The following is an 8,809-nucleotide window of genomic DNA, read 5'->3' on the forward strand; positions in this document are numbered from 1 at the left end:
TCAAAATGTGTGTGATTATAAATAATGTTCTCCAATGATTTTTAATTCCAAATTGTAATACTGCACATAATCTTTCACATTATTTTGGCATATTTTTTTCAATAGAATTCTAATTCTAGGTCACACCTCTCTCCCGGTTAGCACATTTTCCATGTAAATACACTTTACGCCAAATCTGGTTCAAGAACTTTAAGTAAACGTCATGACATTTCCTTATTTTATTGCACCGCGCGGCTTGTACTTGAGCCTGTAAATATTTAGAGAGGATGGAAAGTTGTTTGCTTGCAGAGACACTGTCAGATAAGATTTGAACCAGGTGTGCTATCTCTTCCAACCAATTCCGATTAGGCTACTGTAACACCTTCCTTATGTTGTTTACACTGGAAGTCCTCCCTCGCCCCAGATCTCATTCCTGTGTAGAATTCTGCAGCCTAAATTTGTGGATAATAATTTGCTCTGAACTGAAACTTCTGTAAAGGTGCCATCTTTCTTCATTGCGGGCTTTGAAGCTTTCAGCATAGCAGCGCGTTTGCTTCTAGTCTGATGGCTGATATCACTGCCGCCCAAGTTGATAATAAAGTCCCGATGCGTTCTCACCACAGGCCTTGTGAGATTTTCTTGCATTTTCCTCGAGCCACTAAGTACGACTTGGAAGACATGTCCGGGGGTGATGTCACCGTTACTGCCCGCATGAAAAGAGTGTGATAGCTGTGCTGTGGCTGAGGGGAAAACATGCAATGGCGCTTGAGAGGGGGTCTGTACTTTTCCACTTGCTCTATGTCATCTCAAAGGCATGATCGGCCTTCTAGTCAAATTTCATCATAGATAGGAAGTTGGGCCTCGGAGCGTGATTCAATTTGTTTTGTTAGAGATAGAAGTGGTTGTCGGATTTTTTTTTTAAAATGACACGGACAGTAACAGCTGAACACCTGTCTGGCAACTCAGAAGTCAGAAATTTCTATACTGCTTGTTTTTATTGAATATTTTGGGCAAGCTGGAGCTTATGCCACCCTGGACTAGTCTCTAGTCAAACACAGGCCACATAAAAAATAAATGAAATTGTTTCACTAACCTAGCTTGCTTGGGTTCAGAATGTGGGATGAAGCTGGAGAAAAACAATACAAGCATAGGGAGGAAGATGCAAACTACCAAAAAAAAAAAAAAGACATTTATTAATGACTGTTATACGGGATGGCAAGACAAAAGACAGTTGTTCTCAAACTGACAAACATGAGTTACAACAACGGTGCATCTGAATTGTGAAGTCATCCATTTGTTCTAAAGCTTATCAGTGTGTCTCAACAGCTTAAAATTCCTTAATTCTAAGATCACACATTCAAATCGACATCTTGACGATGACCTTTCACAAGGGTCGACTGCAGGCGGTTGTAATTCAACTCGGACATTTACAACATGTGTTTTTATAGAATGATTTTATTAATTTTTATAGAATCACGACAGCTGCAGTTTATGGAAAGAGGACAATAAAAACACATTACAAAAGCTACAAGTTTTACAACATGATCTTTCTTTTTTTGCCCACCTCAAATCTCTTTGTTGATGACATAACTTCATCAAGATAATTTCAACATTCACCTTTTATGCAGGCCTTTGGCTATATTTGCCCTAATGAGACTGCATGCTTATCAGCTGACGTTCAGATGCGGGCACGCACCCACACACACATGCACACACACGCACAAACACACACCTTTTACACTAACACCGGCGGTCCTTTGACTATCTGATTCACATTTCTTCAAAACATGTCAACTCCTATCACACAAAGACTCAAGTGTTGAATGACATCAGATGCAATTAAGTGCCAAGTTAGTCATTGTTTAGAAAGCAAGACTGCCAGGATCTTCACATGGCAGGAAAAGGCAAGCAGGGACAATGCAATATTTCATCATGACGCATACATCAAGTCAGTTCTCCTGGGTCATTGTTTAAAAAAAAAAAATCTCTTTGAGTTGAGGTAAATGTAAAAATATTATCTTAAAATGACCTTAAAACGCAATTCAACACTGCATAGACTGGCCCCGTAATGGTGATCTACTTCCATCCAAGCTGACTTGGGGTAAAAGGCAGACTACAGGTCAATCACAGGTCACATAAATAGAGACATTCACACTCACAATGTCACCGAGAGTAGATTAAACCCACGCTGCCTGTACTGCAGTCAATGGAAGGCAACCAGTACACCTTGTTGGACTGCCAAATTATTCAATTTTAATAACACATTTTTCCATCGGAATTTGAATCTGTTCCAGATGAATGCATGTGCCAAGGAGGTCAGTTTCTTTCCAACAATGACTAAATCTAATTCACTTTGTGGTGTACGTTCTAGCATAATAAATAATGGTGCCTTAGTGTTACTTTAACCATAATGTTATGGTACTGAACAGCCAGGCCAGAGTTGTGTGTACAGAACCATTGTGTTACTTTATTACTCACTTTATACAAATAGTATGTGTAGATTAAAACATCAAACGGGTTCTGTTTTGGGTTCAAGACTGTGTTTTGTGTTGGTCTTGCAAATCAATGTTCAGATCAGGGACACGCACATACTTTTCTCTGAGTTTACTTCCAAGAAACCCTCAGGTGGCAGTTAGGCTGGCGGGATGAGGTCACACCGTCATGTAACAGCATTGGTTTCCATGGTGATGGCGCTACAGCAGCGGGAAGCAATCTAGTCATATCAAAGGCCAAATAACACAAGACGGCTGTGTCTTATTTTTACTCCTCTAAAGGTATCAATCACATTGAGAGAGTGTGTTAACCTTTAACCTGTGATGTCATTCCAGCGGAAGGTTGGCTGCCTTCAAGCCTTATTGTGGAAGTGGTGTTGACCTAGTGTAGTGTGATGAATTAATCACATGAACAGACTCTAATCTGGAGCTGCGGTCTGCCTGGAGCGTATTACTTCACATCTGAGTCATTCGGCTTTGCCAAGAATCGAAGATTTTTAATGCAAAAAACATACGGACACAAACAAGAAAGGGTTGAAGTTGAATATATTTACAATGACATGCATTTTTACACATTCACACACTTAAGAGTCGCTCTATCATCATGACATCTAAAAAAAATAACGTTTCATTTGAATTTGCCTTCTGCAAGAGGACAATTATGAGCGAGCCAAAGTACATCTTGACTTCATTTTCAACATTAGCCTAATGTTTTAGGTGAGGTAATTCTTCCCTGTCATCTTCTGTCTAAATAAAAAACAAGTCATATTTAACTCACCCTTTTGAAATGAACTACATGATATCTCACTATAGAAAACAACTCATCAAAGCGTAGAATTAATTTAAGACAGCCAAATAAATTGTTTCTCCTTTAAAATACAAGGTGGCCTCGGGGGCATTACATAACACCTAGGACCCACCTGAGAGTTTGGCTTTATTGTTTGTCTAACTCATGTCACCTCCCGATAGAGGAATGGATGAGCTCATTGTTGACAACAGGCTGAGCAATGCATGCCTGTCGGCGCGTAACTTCAGATGACAATGTAACAAATTAAGTTAGAATCGTGACAGGAACATGACAAAGCATATTTTGTTTTAAATAAGACTTCAGGACAATGTTTAACATAATGGTTTATGCTACAGTTACCATTTAAAAAAATACTATTAATAGCATCATAACATGTTTTGACCATATTATCACTGTATGTAAACAATCACAAGATTAAATCAATAAGATTACAATTGTGAAAACATCACTTTTCTTGCACTTGATGGATGTAATGAATTTGACCTTGTATGGCTTGTTTCAATTATAGTATTTGAACAACCGCTTATAATCAATCAATGGGAGTAGGTTTTCTCCAGGTATGACTGTTTCCACCCACATGCCATAAACATGTTGAATGAGGACTTTGTGAACATCGCTGTGAATGGTGGTTTGTCTATGTGCCCTGTAATTGGTCAGCAAGTCCAGAGTCACTGATTTATAATCCTAACGAGGTCGAATGCTTTAATAAAAATGCTGAATTTATTTCATTTTACTTCAATTCATCGAGTTAGCCCAGCAAACAATATACAAGTTCCCTTTTTTTCAAGTACTTCACAGAAGGATGCATTGCTTAGCAACGTCAAAACAAATAGAGTTAGAGATTTGAATCACCTTGATTTTTTTTCTTCTGCAGGGCACAACAAGTAGAGCCAATGAAATGCAATTAGAATCGAGCCTAAAATGCTCATCTGTGAATATTTTCAGATATAATTTAAGAGCTTTTGCATGTGCATAATTGTCAGTTGTACAGTACTGTATAAGCATATTTACGAGTGATTAGGTAGCAAGGTGTGGTATCATCAACAATAAGTACGTGTGGTTGATTTTAAATGTTAACAGTCTATTCTTGGATGGACACAAGTATAAGCATGTAAAACTGTACATACAAAGTAAGACGTGACACAAATGTGTTTACGCACGTGTCGTTAGACCACTTGTGAAAAAAAAAAAAACAATTGGCTTTCAAACAGTTGGCGTTTAATCATGGAGCAATGTCCCAACTGTTTTGGGGGAAGGAGGGTGAGATGCGGCTGCCTTTCGTCGAAAATAGAAAGTAAGCCACATAATTAAAGTCATTCAGGAGAAAATGCAACCAGTTGTCTCTCCTGTTGCAGTCAATCTGAGAGACTCTCACGGGTCTTCTGTCATATGCTACACAGTCTATTACTGTTGTAAAAATTAAATGGACCTTAAAAAGCAAGGAAAATGTAAAAAAAGTTTATGACAAGGAAAAAAAAAGGTGTCACATCCTGAAAGAAAGAATAAAAAGTTGAAAGAAGTGTAATGATCATGCACTCATTATCTTTAATTTAGCGTAGAAGCACTTTCCTGGACCTATTTACATGTGAAAATTGACACACAAGCCACAAACACACCACACACATTAAACAACTGCTCCTGAGTAGCTTTAAAGACACTCTACAAAGATGACAAACCACAGAGCTGCATTTGTATGCTTAATAGTAAATGGACTGCATTTATTAAGTCAATTTTTCACCACAGCCTTACAATGTTACGTCACACAAACTGTATTCATACACTGACAGGGACATTTGAGGACTACTGCCTTGAGCTTGTTCTAAAGCCATTCATTTATTTTTTTTTACTAAATTGAACTTCCAGTCTCGGTCCATTTACCATAGAATACCTTATGATTGAATTCGGGTAGCTTTCACCCAAACCGACCCTGACTTTTTATAACCAGCATGGAAATAATTATATATGGAATTACTCATTTATTAAGGATTTTTGTTCAAACCATGTCCTTATGAAAGTCTTTCCTTGTAAAGAATGGCTTGTTAGTTCCTAGGTAATTGGACACTAAGTCTGGTCAATAAAAATCTGCTACATAGTACTAATTTTTCATAATTCTGCACTCTTTCACTGAACCGCAAGCAAGAAATACGAGCAAATGTGCATACCAATCTTCATCTTAAGAAACGTACAAAGAGCTCTGTTCATTAAATAAGCCACGAATTAAAGGAAAATGCATGATTCAATCATCTGGCCACAGAATTAGATCATGTTCTATGACATCATGTTGGACCGCTTGTAGCTGTTGACTTTATCCAGCTATTGCGGAAGTCAAATCAGAGGATTTAACATCCTGGGAATATGTCTGTGCATTCACATTCTGTAGCTTCACGTCCTTTAGTGTGATCGTATAAACAGATCGTGGCCCTGACTGATACAAGCCTGACTGTATTGCTTACCTTATTATTATTATGTCATGGAAAAGCCTGGATATTTCAGAAGAGAGTCAAGAATAATAATGTAGAACTTGAAGATGCATCAATCAAGTCAAACAGATATTCTACCATACTAGGAACCGTTTGACCTATTTCAAGAGAATACGGCAGTTGATTTAGTACAGTGTTAGTTGTGCTGCTTATATCACAATAAATGAAATATTTTTATGTGAAGCTGTAAGGAAAATAAATGGCTACATGTTATATATTTCACAGCCACAAACATTGCAAAGCGAATCCATCATGCCTACAAAATACCAAACAACAGTTGGTTTTAGCAGTTGTTGTTAACTCAGAGCTATTCTACAGTTGGATAGTTCTCCCAACAACAGACGGACAGACACCACCTGTGCTGGCCATAAAACTGTGAAACACACCACTAAGCAAATGTGCCATTGCAGGGTCAGATGGATGACGCAATGTGTGCAAACGCTGACAGGTGGGATGATATAGGCCAAGCTTTTGAAACAAACAGGCAGCATATACATACTGATTCAAAATAAAATATTTACTGAGTGCCTTAAGAAGAAGCACTGATGCATTCTCTTTTCTAAGGAATTACAATTAATTACCGTATTTTCCTCACGATAAGGCGCACCGGATTATAAGGCGCACCTTCAATGAATGGCCCATTTTGAAACTGTGTCCATAAATAAGATATATACATTTGGCCCGCGGGCTGGACTTTGGACACGCCTGCTGTAGTGGCTCAATATCGGTCCATATATAAGGCGCACCTGATTATAAGGCGCATTGTCGGCCTTTGAGAAAATTGGAGGTTTTTAGGTGCGCCTTATAGTGCGGAAAAGACAGTAAATGTAACATCGCAAAGTCCGCACAGTCGGCCCTGAACCGAAATTCAAACCCGAGACCTTAGACATGGCAACCACTAGGACAATGTGCTTGCCCACCAAGACCCAAATTATGATTTCCAACCCAGAAGCTCAGAACTGAGAAGCAGACAGGCCAACCAGCTTTGTTCCAGTCGAACTGTTCTTTCATGCGTAACATCTACAATGTCTGCTGGAATACATTGTGGTTTTTCCATGACCCTTTGTAGCTTCTTAATATACTTAAGATGAACTCGTGTTAGCAGTAACAGCCTCAGTATCATTTCCCATATCATTCAGATAAATGAGACTTACGTGTGAACGGGCCAAACGTAATGCAAGTGACCCAGACATGATTGTCGTGTTTGCCACATCCAAAAACTTTTGGGACCTATTCCAGACAATAACATCATCTAACTGTAATTGTGTAATATCAACAGTGTGAGAAAGTACTGCTGTGTGGACAGGTTTGGGAAATTTGAGTGATCACGGTTTGTATAAGCTTCTTTGTGTGTATTTTAGCAGTCACGACTGAGAAGCCTCTTTATTTATGTAGACTCGTCTCATTCACCTTAGATCTTAGTGGAACTCTATTTTTTTTTTTTTTTTTTTTACTTGTGTCCTTCTTTTGTATGTAATCACCTATGAGAGTTCAAAGTAGCAGCTTTTGGCAGCTGTCGCTTTGCACAGTCTGGCCATTGTCCATGACAAGCAGCTGGCATGGGGACAAAATGCCTGCACACAACGAATCCTTCAAAGAGGATCAAACTGGGTCATGATGCAAGCAGGTCTGCAGCAGCTGTAATATGTTCTCTCTTCACCATAATCCTTGGACAAGTCTAAACTTTCACTATTTTAACATTTGAAAGCAGGTACATCAGTCTCAACCCAACCCTCTGTAATATAATGCTTTGTAAGACTAAAGTGCAACTGTCATATATTTCTTAATGTCTTTAAATTACTGTTTTAATGATTCCAAAATGGCAAATAAAAGTGCTACTTTATGTTTATTCTAATGAATTCATTGAACCGCAAGCAAAAAAAATGCAGACATGAATACCAAACCTAATAAAGTCAGTTGTTCATTTAATTAGCCCATTAGACCTAAAGGAAAATGTATGAGGTAATCCCACACAACGAGAGCAGTGTTAGAAAAATGCTACAACAATGATTGGAATAAGTACAGCACAACCAATATGAACCTTCTCTGATGTTAAAAAAAAGGTTATAAAATCTAGAATAATTTGTACTCTATTACTGACAGCTTAATGATTAATGGTCTATATTTCAGGCGATTTTTTAATGGATAGCTGCAGTGGAATGCTGAAAAAAACTGATCCAACTGGAGCTTCTGCTCATGTTATTTGCCCAATATTAGAAGACGTGTCATGTTACAGCGACAACAGTTGAGGCACAGGAACTGCATGCTGCAAAACCTTGGAGCAAGGATTAATTGGTGGGCGCCCTCTATTGATTGTGATGAGAGACAGCTTTTCCATAACATTTTCATTATTATTCGAATATTTTTATGACGTTTTTTTTAGAATTTTTATTAAAGACCTTGTAAAGTGAATTTAGAAATTGTTTCTAAATATATTATACAGTGAGTGTTTGGAAAAAAAAATCTGAAAACAAAGACTGAAAAATGTCATTTGTGGAGATGTATTATTAAACTTGGATACACACTTACTAAGTCTAAAAAAATGTTAATTAAAAATTATGTTATTATTAATAACTGATGGTATTCACCCATGCAAAGACAATATTGTTAAGGATTTTTGAGGAAGGAAACATTTTAATGTCAAAATGTCAAACTGTTTACATTTTCATCTTTTCTACAGAATTACTAGGAAATCGCAATGCCCCATAACTTTAAAAAAATAATATTATTTAGAACAGGTCCACGAGCTCTTCACTTGTCCCGTTCTTGGGGTCACTAAGGACCGATACATTTGGGAAGCCAGATACGTGCAAGACAGCGATCTCCTGCTCCTGGGAGGGGAATAGTGGAGGCTGATATAAATATAAAACTGAAGACATGATCCACCATTATTAGTAGTCTCAATGGCGGAGGGGAGTTTGGGCAATGGAACAAAATGAACCATCTTGGAGAATCTGTCAACCACAGTCAATATGAGCATGTTTCCAAAGGAGGGAGGCTAACCAGTGATGAAATCAATCGGCAAGTTCCCACCTATCAATTGATTTCAT

This window comes from Syngnathus floridae, chromosome 9, assembly GCF_059516105.1.
Source record: "Syngnathus floridae isolate MCC-2025c chromosome 9, RoL_Sflo_1.0, whole genome shotgun sequence".
In the NCBI taxonomy this organism is placed as follows: domain Eukaryota; kingdom Metazoa; phylum Chordata; class Actinopteri; order Syngnathiformes; family Syngnathidae; genus Syngnathus; species Syngnathus floridae.